This window comes from Arachis ipaensis, chromosome B3, assembly GCF_059453495.1.
Source record: "Arachis ipaensis isolate K30076 ecotype BB chromosome B3, ASM5945349v1, whole genome shotgun sequence".
NCBI lineage: Eukaryota > Viridiplantae > Streptophyta > Magnoliopsida > Fabales > Fabaceae > Arachis > Arachis ipaensis.
This window is the reverse complement of record NC_142438.1, coordinates 62,531,521-62,546,215: the sequence shown is the minus strand read 5'-3', so window position 1 is coordinate 62,546,215 and position 14,695 is coordinate 62,531,521. Positions and strand designations below refer to the sequence as shown.

General features: G+C 40.8%; 1 non-coding gene across 1 annotated transcript; it reads left to right on the top strand.

The window, feature by feature from the left end:
- Nucleotides 1–333: 333 nt before the first annotated feature.
- On the top strand, nt 334–437 carry LOC148570865 (small nucleolar RNA R71). The gene has a single exon (XR_015880250.1). It is a non-coding gene; the product is annotated as a small nucleolar RNA R71 (small nucleolar RNA).
- The last annotated feature ends 14,258 nt before the right edge of the window (nt 438–14,695 follow it).

Below are 14,695 nucleotides of genomic sequence, written 5' to 3'. Positions count from 1 at the left end.
TCTTCATTCACTCCTTCTTGGGTTGTCGATGAAGTGGAGATTGCTGCTACTTGGTTCATCTCCATCTTCTTGCTGAGGTCAGCCAGCTGCTGGGTAATGAGCTTGTTTTGGGCCAACAGAGCATCTACATTGTTTAGCTCCATTACTCCTCTTGTGTTCCCTCTTTCGGAAGCATAGAAGTAGTCGTTCTCTGCTACTGTTTCAATAACATCTATGGCTTCCTCAATAGTCTTCTTCTTGTTCAAAGATCCTCCGGATGAATGGTCTACGGCCTTCTTTGACTCATAAGAGAGTCCTTCATAGAAAATGTGCAGCTGCACCCATTCATTGAACATGTCAGGTGGACACCTCCTTGTTAAGTCCTTGAACCTCTCCCATGCTTCATATAGAGTCTCACCATCTTGTTGCCTGAAAGTTTGGACCTCAGCTCTCAGCCTATTGATTCGTTGAGGAGGGTAAAATCTTGCTAAGAATTTGTTCACCACGTCTTCCCAAGTCGTCAAGCTTTTCCTTGGGAAAGATTCCAGCCACTTGGCTGCTTTGTCCCTAAGTGAGAATGGAAATAGGAGCAGTCTATAGGCGTCAGGGTGAACACCATTAGACTTCACTGTGTTAGATATTCTCAGGAAGGTGGTCAAATGTTGATTGGGGTCTTCTTGAACACCTCCTCCAAACGAACAATTGTTCTGAACAAGGGTGATGAGCTGTGGTTTAAGTTCAAAGTTGTTGGCATGGATTGTTGGCTTTTGGATGCTACTTCCACAATTGCCTGGGTTTGGATTGATGTAAGAGCCCAAAACCCTTCTATCCTCCCCAGCATGATTTGCTCTTCCTCCTCCCCCATGGTTGTAATCCTTTTCTTCATGATGGTTTTCCATGTTGTCTTCCATGTTTGTTTCAAAGAATTCCTCTTCTTCCTCAGCACCAACCACTTTCTTTCCTCTTGCCTCCCTCCTTAATCTAAGGAAGGTCCTCTCAGGTTCAGAATCGAAGGAAGTTGAAGCCCCGCTTCTTCTCCCTGTCATACAACCATCAAGTGCAAGCAAGAAAAGATAGGTGCAGAAAGTATTTGTGTCAGAATTACTGTTCGTTGTGGGTGATGCAATATATCAAATAGTTAGTGGGTTAGCAAACAGAATTGAAAATAACAAAGAAAAACAAAAGAGAAGAGGGGGAAGGGAAGAAGTTTAACTAAAACAAAAAGTAAATCACTCAAACAGAAAATGAAATTCACAAAATAAAAATGCTCAATCTAGTGATCTTCTAATTTAATCATTGTTGATGCACAATCAATCTCTGGCAACGGTGCCATAAACTTGATGCGGGGAAAACTTGTCTCTCAACAAATCTCCCTTCGGCAAGTGTACCGAATTTGTCGTCAAGTAAAAACTCACAATAGAGTGAGGTCGAATCCCACAGGGATTGATTGATCAAGCAACTTTAATTAGAAGAATGTTCTAGTTGAGCGAATCCAGAATTTGGGTTGAGAGTTGCAGAAAATAAAATGGCAGGAATGTAAATAACAGAAAAGTAAATGCTAGAATTAAAGGACTGGAAGTAAATGACTGAAAATAAATTGCAGAATTGTAAATGGGAATGGGGAATTTGCTCATAAAAGTAAATGGCAGAAATTAAAGAGAATGGGTAAGATCAGAGATGGAGAGTTCATTAGGCTTAGGAGATGTTGCAATTCTCCGGATCAAGTTCATTTTCATCTCTTCCTCAATCAATGCACTCATTGATCTCCTTGGCAATCTTAAGTGATTGAATTACAATTTCTTGCAATTCAATCTCTCAAATCTTGATCAATAGCCAATTCCTTGGTCAATTGCTCATGAGAAGAGATGAAGTATGGTCACTGATTATACCACATGCATTTCCCAAATCAAGTATTCAGAGGGTTATAGTCACATACCCATCCAAACCCAATTTGGTCCAGCATGAGAAAGCAATTCTAGCTTGATCTCTTCATTCCTCTTTCAAGGTTCAAAAGAGATCCAAGTTTGAATAGTTTCTCTTCCAAGATAACTACTCAATTGGATGAAGATCGAAAGCTTTCAAGTAAAATCAAGAGAAAAGATAGAAGAAGAATAATGAAAATTAGTATTGAACCATCAATTTACAACAGAGCTCCCTAACCCAATGAAAGGGGTTTAATTGTTCATAGCTCTAGAAAATGAAAAAAAAGATGGAGAATACATCATAGAACTAGAAATTGCAGAGAAAGTAAAATACAGAGAGTAGTTCTCTTTTTTTCCAGCCTCCAGAACTCCTTTAACGATTCAAAGCTACTCCTATATATACTACTCTTCTCAGCTTCTAGTTTGCTCTTCAAGTCTTGGGCCTTTGGATCTTGAGTTTGAAGCAGTTCTTTTCTTCATTTGGGCTTGGCTTTACTTGCAGAGGGAAAGTGCTAAGTGGGCAGAGACTTTAGCTCAGGGCGTTAGGGGTGTTAACATTTAGTGAAAGTATAAGTTCGAGAACGTTAGTGACACTTAACATTTTCACTAACGTTCCAATGTACCCATTTGCCTCACGTTAGAGCCCACGTTAACTAGGTGAACGTGGCTTCTAACGTGGCCTTGCCAACCTTCGAAAACGTTAGTGACACTTAACATTGTCACTAACGTTCCAATGTGCCCCTAGATCTCACGTTAGAGTCCACGTTAACTAGGTTAACGTGGCTTCTAACGTGGCCATTCTTAGCCATCCCAACGTTAGTGACAATGTTGAGTGTCACTAACGTTGGCTCATCATTCATTCCTCATCGTTAGCTTCCATGTTAACTAAGTTAACGTGGAAATTAACGTGGCTCTTTGGGGGGTTGTGTGGTTGCTTCCAACGTTAGTGACAATGTTGAGTGTCACTAACATTGTCGACAACTCTCACTTCTTACGTTAGCTCCCACGTTAACCAAGTTAACGTGGGAGTTAACGTGGTGTGTTGCATCCTTAGGCCAACGTTAGTGACAATGTTGAATGTCACTAACGTTGGCTTCTCTTCCCCCTTTAACATTAGAGGCCACGTTAACTAGGTTAACGTGGGCTCTAACGTGGCCACTCATGAGTATTTGCCAACGTTAGTGACAATGTTAAGTGTCACTAACGTTGGCTCAACTTCCCTTCTCCACGTTAGAGTGCACGTTAACTTAGTTAACGTGACTCTTAACGTGGGCAATGATGGCTTTGAGAGTGTTATTGGCAATCACTTTTCTCATTAACCTTGCAAGTTACCTCCCTTTCCTTGCTTCCTTTGGTCCTGAAATCAAGCAACAGAGTGCATCAAAGTTCTAGTCCAAGTCATGGGTAATGCAGCATACAATTTGTCACTAAATTCATGCAAAATCCTCAAGAAATAATGTAAAATGCACAATGTATGCTTGAATCAAGGTGTAGGTGAATATCTACCCAAAACTAGCTTATTTCCTAAAGAAATGCATGAAACTACCCTAAAAACAGTAAAAAAAAGGTCAGTGAAACTGGCCAAGATGCCCTGGCATCACTTTTCCATAAACTAAGTGGAAAAGACTCATCCCAATGGGTGTTTTGTATGCTGTACTATATGCCCAAAGTGCATCTTGTAGCCTGGTGCTTCAGTCTTTTCTATGAGGTTTGACTATCTTCTGCAAGATATGCTTTATTTCTCTGTTTGACACCTCGGCTTGCCCATTGGTCTGAGGATGGTATGGTGTTGCAATCTTATGAATTATCCCATGCCTCTTCATTAATCCTGTTAGTCTCCTGTTACAGAAATGGGTGCCTTGATCGCTCACGATTGCTCGTGGTGATCCAAAGCGGCAAATAATATGGTTTCTCACAAAGGAAACAACAGTGTTAGCATCATCAGTGCGGGTAGGAATTGCTTCCACCCATTTGGAAACATAATCCACTGCTAACAATATATAAAAATAACCATTAGAATTTGGAAATGGACCCATGAAGTCAATGCCCCAAACATCAAAAATTTCACAGAAAAGCATAATTTGTTGAGGCCTTTCATCCCTTCTGGATATATTACCAAATTTTTGGCATGGGAGACAAGATTTACAAAACTCGGCAGCGTCTCTAAAAAGAGTAGGCCACCATAATCCACCGTCTAAAATCTTTCTAGCTGTTCGTTGAGGGCCAAAATGCCCTCCACTCTCAGATGAGTGATAGGCCTCTAAAATGGACTGGAATTCTGATTGAGACACACAACATCTAATTACCTGATCAGCGCCAAATCTCCATAAATATGGGTCATCCCATATATAATATTTAGACTCGATTTTCAGCTTATCTCTTTGATGCTTAGAAAAGTTTGGAGGAAATGTGCGGCTAACTAGATAATTAACTACAGGTGCATACCAAGGGAATACCTCAGATACTGCTTGCAAGTTATCAAATGGAAAATTATCATCTATAGGAGTAGAATCATCCTTAATATGCTCAAGGCGACTCAAGTGGTCTGCCACTAAATTCTGGTTACCACTCCTATCCTTTATTTCTAAATCAAATTCTTGTAATAGCAGGATCCAACGTATAAGCCTTGGTTTCGACTCCTTTTTAGATAATAGATACTTTAAAGCTGCATGGTCCGAATACACCACTACTCTAGTACCAAGTAAATAAGCTCGGAATTTATCCAGAGAAAAAACAATAGCAAGAAGCTCTTTCTCAGTAGTAGTATAATTGGACTGGGCAGCGTCTAAAGTCTTAGACGCATAAGCTATAACAAAAGGATCCTTACCTTCACGCTGAGCCAGCGCTGCTCCTACTGCATGGTTGGAAGCATCGCACATGATTTCAAACGGCTGGCTCCAGTCTGGTCCTCTCACAATTGGGGCTTGAGTCAGGGCGGCCTTCAGCTTATCAAACGATTGTTTGCAATCCTCACTGGACTCGAACTCAATATCCTTCTGGAGTAATTTGGATAAGGGAAGTGCTGCCTTACTAAAGTCCTTAATAAATCTCCTGTAAAAACCTGTATGGCCAAGGAACGAATGGACTTCCCTCACAGAGGAGGGGTAAGGTAAACTAGAAATAACATTCACCTTTGCTGGGTCTACAGAAATGCCATTATTAGACACCCCATGTCCTAATACAATCCCTTGTTTTACCATAAAGTGACATTTTTCAAAATTTAATACAAGATTTGTATTAACACATCTATCTAATACTCTAGATAATCCATCTAAGCAAAGGCTAAAAGAATCACCATAAACGCTAAAATCGTCCATAAAAACCTCCATACAGTCCTCAATAAGATAAGAGAAAAGACTCATCATACACCTTTGGAAAGTAGCTGGTGCATTGCACAAGCCAAAGGGCATTCTCTTGTAAGCATAAGTCCCAAAAGGACATGTAAAAGTGGTCTTTTCCTGATCCTCAGGAGCTATATGAATCTGGAAATAACCTGTGTAACCATCTAAAAAACAATAATGTGATTTACCTGACAGGCGATCCAGCATTTGATCAATGAATTAAAGTGGGTAGTGATCCTTACGGGTGGCTTGGTTGAGACGCCTGTAATCATTGCAGACTCTCCAAGCGTTCTGAACTCTAGTTGCTATGAGCTCTCCATGTTCATTCTTCACTGTAATGACTCTAGACTTCTTGGGCACCACTTGTACTGGGCTAACCCATTCACTGTCTGAAATAGGATAGATGATACCTGCTTCCAACAGTCTGGTCACTTCCTTTTTGACAACTTCCAAGATAGTGGGATTCAATCTTCTTTGGGGTTGATGGACTGGTCTTGCTCCCTCTTCTAAAAATATTCTGTGCTCACATACTTGAGGGTTGATGCCTACTATGTCTGCCAAACTCCACCCAATTGCCTTCTTATGCCTCCTCAGTACATCAAGTAACTGCTCTTCTTATTGTGAAGTGAGTTCCCTTGCAATGATAACTAGAAACTTCTGCTCATCTTCAAGATAAGCATATTTGAGATGTGGAGGAAGAGGTTTTAATTCCAACTTCTGATCATGGGCAGGTTCTAGATTGTTTGGAGCTTGTGAAGATGCTGAGGTGCCCTCATTGTCAGTCAAGAGGGTCCCCACACTTGGACCTTGTCCAGTGTGCCTCTCTTCTAACTCTTCCTTGTGAACTTCAGCTACAGCTTCATCTATGACATCACACTGGAAGATGGAATGATCTTCTGGAGGATTGTCAATGACTCCATTCAGATTGAAGATTACTATTCGGCCATCTATTTCAAAAGAGTATGTTCCTGAAAAAGCATCCAATTTGAATTTTGATGTCTTCAGGAATGATCTTCCAAGTAGGATTGATGATGGCTTATCTGAGTCATTATGGGGCATCTCCAAGATATAAAAATCAGTGGGGAATGTAAGCCCTTTAATGTTCACTAAAACGTCTTCAGCAACTCCAACACAAAACGAGCTTCCGACCTTTTTAAGGGAGGGAGCCTCAAAATATCATATATAGACAAAGGCATTATACTAACACATGCTCCTAAATCACACATGCAATCATAAATTACTACTCCACCAATAGTACAACTAACTATACAAGGACCTAGGTCACTACACTTTTCAGGTAATCCTCCCATTAAAGCATATATGGAACTACCTAAAGGAATAGTTTCTGATTCATTAATTTTGTCTTTATGTATACATAAATCTTTTAGAAACTTTGCATATTTAGGTACCTGTTGAGTAACGTCAAAAAGAGGAACAGTTACCTCAACCTTTTTGAATATTTCTACCATTTTGGGATCAGGTTCTAGCTGCTTCCTGGGCTTCCTTGCAAGTTGTGGAAATGGGATAGGAGTGGTGTTTTCTGCAGTGTCTGCGCCTTTTGGTGCTTCCTCCTGTGGTTGGGCTTCTTCTTTTTCAGTTATGTCATGTATGTCTTCTTCCTCTTCAACATCTTCTATTTCTACTACCTCTTCAGCTGAGGTGTGTTCTGGTAGACTTGGCTCCTCCTGATTCCTCTCCTGCAGTGTGGTTCCAGACCTTAGGGTGATGGCATTAATGCCTCCTTTTGGATTGGGTAATGGTTGAGAGGGAATTCTAGTGGAGCTCAAAGGTTGGTTACTGGAGTTATTCATTGATCCAATCTGTGAGGCGAGAGCTTGTACAGCAGAGGTCAGACCATTTAGAGTGGCACTAAGGTTGTTTTCCATGGCCTGTTGTCTCCTATCAATAGATTGTAGTAACTCATCATTAGGAGATGAAGAAGGATAAGTAATTTGAGAGGGCTGCTGTTGGGTATTCTGTGGTCCTTGGGATTGCCTCAGGTGAGGTGCTCTATAAGGTTGGTTCTGCTGCCTGTTGCCATCCATGGTTATGATTTCCACCTTGATTGTACCCCTGGTTGGGGCGGTCATAGAAGTTATGAGTGGATGCCACCATGTTGTCTTCTTGCTAGAACTGCGGGCATTCATCAGTATAATGGCTATAATCAGCACAAATTCTGCAGACTCTCTGTGGGACTAATTGTTGGCTTTGCTGTGCTGGAGAAGGTTGAGCTTGCTGAACTTGTTGTTGATTCAATTGCATCTGCTTCAGCAAGTTGGTCATTTCACAGACACTCTGAGCTAGAGCAGCAGTCTCTCTGCTAGAGGATACTTCTGCAACAGCTTTTGAACGGCCTTGTTTCTGCCTGTGGTTCCTAGTAGATTCAGCTAAGTCGCTGATCAATTGCCATGCCTCGTCAGTGGTCTTGTACTTCTTCATAGACCCATTGCTAGCACTTTCCAATGTGGTCTTATCTTGGGGCCTCATGCCCTGTGTGATATAGTTGAGTAACACTATCTTGTCAATCATGTGGTGGGGACATGCTTCCAGAAGATTATTAAAGCGCTCCCAGTATTCAAAGAGAGTCTCGTTGTCATCTTGAACAATGGTGGAAATGTCTTTCCTCAGTTTATCAGTGACTTCAGATGGAAAGAATTTTTCCAAAAATTCTTTTCTGAGTGTATCCCAGTTGGATACATTCGCTAGGGGTTGAGTGTAGTACCACTCTCTTGCTTTTCCTCAAGAGAAAATGGGAAAGCTTTCAGCAAAATTGAAGTTTCATCTGCACCATCATGCCTGACAGTAGAACAGGCTGCTTGGAAATATCTCAAGTGCTTAATAGGCTCTTGAGTAGGTAAGCCATGAAACTTGGGCATCAAATTGAGCAGTGCGGTCTTTATTTCAAAATCTGTAGCCACCGCTGGGTGATGCGCTTGAAACGGTTGCATTGTAAAATCAGGGGCTCCTTCCTCCTGGATAGTAATTCTCCTAGGTTCTGCCATGTCGTCTGCGTGTGAATCAACCGAATCAGTAGAACGGGGACTGGTTTCTTCTTCAACTGACGTTTCAGATCCACCCTCAGAGAGGACTAACCGACGCCGAGCTCGCCTTATTCATGAAATATTCCTTTCAATTTCAGGATCGAATATTGGCAGGCTTGGATCAGGAAGTGAACGCATCATTTGACGAAAGAAACATGCAGCTCATAGTAGCAAAATAAAATAAAATGCAAATAAATAAATTCTAATTAATAACTTTAACACTCTATTGCAACTCCCTAGCAACGGCGCCAAAAGTTGATGGTAGCAAAAATTGGCGAATTAAAAATTGTTAATTTATATACGTTGCAAGTATAGTTCTTAACTCGCCAGAAATCTGCCTATCAATTTAGAAAGGTGTCACAGAAATTTAAAATTAAAATACTGGAAGTATGAATCCCAGGCCGTCTCCCAACGAGTTGCAGAAAAGTGTGCTATTTTATAAATCAGATGTTTTCAAAGAGGTTTGAGTTGAGTAAACAGAAAATTAAATTGGTGAATTTGAATAATGTAAATAAAAGCTTTGACTGGGAGTTGATTAGTTAGAATCCCTATTATTGTTGGAATACTCTCAAGATTAATTAACAATTAAAGGTTGTCCTGTTTAGTTATCCTTTACTAGGTAAGGGAAAGTCAAACAAGTTGGAATGCTACGTCTGTTCACAAGTTGCAATCAACTTTATTAAAAGAAATTGGTGTTAGTGACTAGAAGGCAATCCAACCATAAACCCAATTACAATTTTTCTTTTAAGCTTTCCAACTCAAGGGTTCCTTTCAATCAACTCCCCATCAAGTTAGGGAACTACTCGCTCATTGTGAATGTAAAATTCATAGCATATGAAAAGGAATTAAAGAGAGACATTGTAAATAAAAATCAAAATAGTCAATTAAAAATAAAAGTGATCCTTGTATTAAATAATCCTAAAAATATTCCAATGGTAAAATTAAACAAAGCAAAGGACATGGAAGAGTAAAGCCAAGTAAAGAAAACGAACTAGAATGACAAAGTCTTGATGAGGTAATAACTCTTCTCAATATCCCAATGCAAAAGCAAGAGAAAATTAAAATCCTAAGAACTATGAATGTGTAGAGAGAAAACCTAGGGAAGGTGTAGAAACTAGATCTAAAACTAAAATTTCTGTAGAATGAATGTTATGTTGGTTTCTGCATGTTCTCTGGCTCTAGTCTGCTGTTCTGGGCCGAAAACTAGGTCAAAATAGGGTCCAAAATCGCCCCCAGTGAATTCTGCAGATTATGCAGTTCGCGTCGTTCACGCCTCCGCGTCGCTTGTGATTTTCCATTCCGCGCGGTCACGTGAGCCATGCGGCTGCATCACTGCGATTTCTCCTCTTCCGTGTGGTCGCATGAGTCATGCGGCCGCGTCATTTCTCGCTGGTTATCTCCACAATTTCATGTGTTCCTTCCATTTTTGCTAGCTTCCTTTCCAATCTCCAACTCATTCATTCCCTATAAAGCCTGAAATGCTTAACACACAGATCACGACATCGAATGGGATAAAGGAGAATTAAAATGCATAATTAAAAGTCCTTAGGAAGCAGTTTTCAATCATGTAATAATTTCAGGAAGGAAATATAAATGCATGCTAAATTAATGAATAAGTGGGTAAGGATCATGATAAAACCACACAATTAAACACAATATAAACCATAAAATAGTGGTTTATCAATAAGCAACTGACCAAAAAGTGTCCCTCTGACATGCTTTCAGAATGGACCATCCTGGATATATTCTATGATGGTCTGTCTGAATTATCTAAGATGTCATTGGACCATTCTGCAGGTGGATCCATTCACCTAAAGAAAATGCCTGCAGAAGCTCAAGAACTCATTGACATGGTTGCAAATAACCAGTTCATGTACACTTCTGCAAGGAATCCTGTGAATACTGGGATGCCTCAAAGGAATGGAGTTCTTGTTATTGATACTCTGAATGCCATATTGGCTCAGAATAAAATATTGACTCAGCAAGTCAATATGATCTCTCAGAGTCTGAATGGATTGAAGGAATCATCCAACAGTACTAAAGAGGCCTCTTCTGAAGAAGAAGCTTATGATCTTGAGAACCCTGCAATAGCAGAGGTGAATTACATGGGTGAACCCTATGGAAACACCTATAATCCCTCATGGAGAAATCATCCAAATTTCTCATGGAAGGATCAACAAAAACCTCAACAAGGCTTTAATAATGGTGGAAGAAACAGGTTTAGCAATAGCAAGCCTTTTCCATCATCCACTCAGCAACAGACAGAGAATTCTGAGCAGAATCCATCTAGCTTAGCAAATATAGTCTCTGATCTATCTAAGGCCACTGTGAGTTTCATGAATGAAATAAGGTCCTCCATTAGAAATTTGGAGGTACAAGTGGGCCAGCTGAGTAAAAGGGTCACTGAAACTCCTCCTAGTACTCTCCCAAGCAATACAGAAGAAAATCCAAAGAGAGAGTGCAAGGCCATTGACTTGACCATCATGGCCGAACCTACAAGGGAGGAGGAGGACGTGAATCCTGGTGAGGAAGACCTCCTGGGACATTCAGTGACCAATAAAGAGTTTCCCTTTGAGGAACCAAAGGAATCTGAGGCTCATCTAGAGACCATAGAGATTCCATTGAACCTCCTTCTACCCTTCATGAGCTCTCATGAGTATTCTTCTTCTGAAGAGAATGAAGACGTTACTGAAGAGCAAGTTGCTAAGTACCTTGGTGGAATCATGAAGCTGAATGCCAGACTATTTGGTAATGAGACTTGGGAAGATGAACCTCCCTTGCTCACCAATGAACTAAATGCATTGGATAGGCAGAAATTGCCTCAAAAGAAACAGGATCCTGGCAAATTCTTAATACCCTGTACCATAGGCGCCATGACCTTTGAGAAGGCTCTGTGTGTCCTGGGTTCAGGAATAAACTTAATGCCACTCTCTGTAATGGAGAAACTTGGGATCTTTGAGGTGCAAGCTGCCAGAATCTCATTAGAGATGGCAGACAACTCAAGAAAACAGGCTTATGGACAAGTAGAGGACGTGTTAGTAAAGGTTAAAGGCCTTTACATCCCTGCTGATTTCATAATCCTAGACACTGGGAAGGATGAGGATGAATCCATCTTCCTTGGAAGACCCTTCCTAGCCATAGCAAGAGCTGTGATTGATGTGGACAGAGGAGAGTTAGCCCTTCAACTGAATGAGGACAACCTTGTGTTTAAAACTCAAGGATCTCCCTCTGTAACCATGGAGAGGAAGCATGAAAAGCTTCTCTCACTGCAGAGTCAACCAAAGCCTCCATAGTCAAGCTCTAAGTTTGGTGTTGGGAGGCCACAACCAAACTCTAAGTTTGGTGTTGAACCCCCACATTCAAACTTTAAGTTTAGTGTTGGGAGGTTCCAACAATGCTCTGAACGTCTGTAAGGCTCCATGAGAGCTCACTGTCAAGCTATTGACATTAAAGAAGTGCTTGTTGGGAGGCAACCCAATGTTAATTAATCATATCTATTTTATTTTCTTTTTGTTATTTCATGTTTTATTAGGTTGATGATCATGGGGAGTCACAAAAACTACTGAAAAATCAAAAACAGAATGAAAAACAGCATTAAAAATAGCTCACCCTGGAGGAGGAGCATTCTGGCGTTTAAACGCCAGAAACAAGCATCTGTCTGGCGTTTAACGCCAGAAACAAGCACCAAGCTGGCGTTTAACGCCAGAAACAAGCTACATTTGGGCGTTTAACGCCAGAAACAAGCAGCAGTCTGGCGTTAAATGCCAGGATTGCACAGCAAGGGCGTTTTACACGCCTAATTGGAGCAGGGATGTTAAGTCCTTGGCCCCACTGGATCTGTGGACCCTACTGGATTCCCATAGGATCCCCACCACTTCTTCTCTCCTCTTCACACCTTTTCATAACTCTCTTCCCCAAATACCCTTCACCAATCACCTCAATCACTCTTCCCCATCCCCTCTTTGCCACTCACATCTATCCTCTCTTCCCCAAAAACCCCACCTACCTTCAAAATTCAAACTATTTTCCCTCCCAAACCCAACCCTAATGGCCGAACCCTAAATCCCATTCCATCCCTATATAAACCCCTCATTCCTTCTTCATTTTTACACAACACAACCCTTTCTTCTTCCCTTGGCCGAATACACACCCCTCTCCCTCTCCTTCATTCTTTTTCTTCTTCTCCTTCTTTCTTTCTTCTTTTGCTCGGGGACGAGCAAATATTTTAAGTTTGGTGTGGTAAAAAGCATTGGTTTTTATTTTTCCATAACCATCAATGGCACCTAAGGCCAGAGAAACCTCAAGAAAGAGGAAAGGGAAGGCAATTACTTCCACCTCTAAGTCATGGAAGATGGAGAGATTCATCTCAAAGGTCTATCAAGACCACTTCTATGAAGTTGTGGCCAAGAAAAAAGTGATCCCTGAGGTTCCTTTCAAGCTCAAAAAGAATGAGTATCTGGAGATCCGACTTGAGATCCAAAGAAGAGGTTGGGAAGTTCTCACCAACCCCATTAACAAGTTGGGATCTTAATGGTTCAAGAGTTCTATACGAACGCATGGATCACTAGGAACCATGATCAAAGTGTGAACCCGAATCCAAAGCATTGGCTTACCATGGTTCGGGGGAAATACTTAGATTTTAGTCCGGAAAATGTAAGGCTAGCGTTCAACTTGCCAATGATGGAAGAAAATGCACGCCCCTACACTAGAAGGGTCAACTTTGATCAAAGGTTGGACCAAGTCCTCATGGACATATGTGTGGAAGGAGCTCAATGGAAAATTGACTCAAGAGGCAATCCGGTTCAATTGAGAAGACTGGACCTTAAGCCTGTAGCTAGAGGATGGTTGGAGTTTATTCAACGCTCAATCATTCCTACTAGCAACCGGTCTAAAGTTACTATAGATCAGGCCATCATGATCCATAGTATCATGATTGGGGAGAAAGGGGAAGTTCATGAGATCATACCTCAAGAACTCTACAAGGCGGCTAACAAGTCCTCTACTTTGGCAAGGTTAGCCTTTCCTCACCTCATTTGCCACCTCTGTAATTCGGCTAGAATTGACATAGAGGGAGACATCCTCATTGATGAGGACAAGCCCATCACTAAGAAAAGGATGGAGCAAACAAAAGAGCATGGATCTCAATAAGAGCATGAGGAAATTCCCCACCATGAAATCCCTGAGATACCTCAAGGGATGCACTTCCCTCCACAAAACTATTGGGAGCAAATCAACACCTCCTAGGAGAATTAAGTTCCAACATGGGACAGCTAAGGGTGGAACACCAAGAGCACTCCATCATTCTCTATGAGATTAGAGAAGATCAAAGAGCTATGAGGGAGGAGCAACAAAGGCAAGGAAGAGACATAGAGGAGCTCAAAATCACCATTGGTTCTTCAAGAAGAGGAAGAAGCCATCCTCACTAAGGTGGACTCATTCCTTAATCTCCTTGTCTATTTATTTTACTGTTTTTCGATTTTTGAGCCTTATGTTTTATTTATGTTTGTGTCTTCACTATATGATCACTAGCGTCTAAGTGTCTATGCCTTAAAGTTATGAATGTCCTATGAATCCATCGCCTCTCTTAAATGAAAAAAATGTTCTAAAAACAAAAGAACAAGAATTACATGGTTTCGAATTCATCCTTGAAACTAGTTTAATTATTTTGATGTGGTGACAATACTTTTTGTTTTCTAAATGAATGCTTGAACAGTGCATATGTCTTTTGATATTGTGGTTTATGAATGTTAAATATGTTGGCTCTTGAAGAATAAGGAAAAAGGAGAAATGTTATTTGAAGATCTGAAAAATGATAAAAAAGATTCTTGAAGCAAGAAAAAGCAGTGAATACAAAAGCTTGCGAAAAAAAAAAGAAAAATAGCAAAAAAAAAGAGAAAAAGAAAAAGAAAAAGCAAGCAGAAAAAGCCAATAGCCCTTAAAACCAAAAGGCAAGGGTAAATAAAAAGGATCCAAGGCTTTGAGCATCAGTGGATAGGAGGGCCTAAAGGAATAAAATCCTGGCCTAAGTGGCTAAACCAAGCTGTCCCTAACCATGTGCTTGTGGCGTGAAGGTGTCAAGTGAAAACTTGAGACTGAGCGGTTAAAGTCAAGGTCCAAAGCAAAAGAAAAGTGTGCTTAAGAACCCTGGACACCTCTAATTGGGGACTTTAGCAAAGCTGAGTCACAATCTGAAAAGGTTCACCTAGTTATGTGTCTGTGGCATTTATGTATCCGGTGGTAATACTGGAAAACAAAGTGCTTAGGGCCACGGCCAAGACTCATAAAGTAGCTGTGTTCAAGAATCAACATACTGAACTAGGAGAATCAATAACACTATCTGAACTCTGAGTTCCTATAGATGCCAATCATTCTGAACTTCAATGGATAAAGTGAGATGCCAAAACTATTCAAG